Genomic DNA, 1,197 nt, shown 5'->3' on the forward strand with positions numbered 1-1,197 from the left:
AGATGTATAAAATTGCTTAACTTATGCTTTTCAAGTTTTTTTATGAAGACGAGTTTAATGTGAGTGTTCCACATGAGCGTTGGACTAGCGTGTGAACGTTTGGAATTTATTACATTGTGGCCTCAATTAACTGCAAGAACCACTGTAACAAGATACATAGTTGCTTATATGTCAAACAGCAGATTGTTGATTGTTAACTGGTCGATAGCCTAGTGTTGAAGCGAGCTGAGCCAATGTGCCGTGTTTTGCACAACTGCTTACAAGTGGGGTAGCACCAACAGTGTTCACAAGTACTTATGTATATGTCAGCGCACGGTTCTCGAACGAGTGCTCTATTTCATCAAAACACACACTGCTCGTATGATAAACTGTGACAACTTATGTCTTACCATGCCATATTCATGAAAAAACTAGTGAGGACGCATCTGTCTCGGCAACAATTACGATGGTTCTCACATGATTCACGGGCACACAAAAGTAGCAGCAGTTCCCATAGACGGATTCAAATAGAGTACTAGCCCCAGAGGGGTCGATAACAGGCAAGGTTCGGATAATTAGACACAATCCAAACTACTATTAAACACTAGCCGGGGCAACTATTTCATGCCTCGATCTAATTTGGGCTGGACACAAGATGGACCTTGCCATGAACATCATCGAGGACGTCCCGCAGCAGCTCAATCCTGTGAACCTTCATGAAGACAACCTTGTGGCCTTGCCACTGATAAACTTGTTTGTGGAGGCATGCCACGTCATCTTCCTGCGTAAGCTTGACAAGAACAGTATGCCTCACAAACGAAGGAGTAGCTTTGAACTTCTTGTGCTTCAGTACACCCTGGACAACACGCCTGCCAACGGTGAGGCTGGAATACAACTCTTCATTGGTATAACCGCAAATGGCTTCCAGGATCCAACAGCCTAAGAACTCTGTTTTCCCAGTGCGTATATTCAGGTCGTCCGCCTCATAGCGAGTGACATGTACAACCACACAATCCTTGTCTGCATCAGGGCTCTAACTAAAACAGAAACAAATTCTGAATTACTTTTCAGTATAAGAAACACAAGTTATTTAAACCACTATGTATAGCATGGCATCGAAGCTAATAAAATTTTGCATTATTAATCACCACATACTTCCTTTTCTAAAAAAATCACCACATACTTAGATGAAAAACCACAATCGAGATCGGCAAAGAA

The sequence above is a fragment of the Triticum aestivum genome, chromosome 1D (assembly GCF_018294505.1).
Source record: "Triticum aestivum cultivar Chinese Spring chromosome 1D, IWGSC CS RefSeq v2.1, whole genome shotgun sequence".
Classification (NCBI taxonomy): Eukaryota; Viridiplantae; Streptophyta; class Magnoliopsida; order Poales; family Poaceae; genus Triticum; species Triticum aestivum.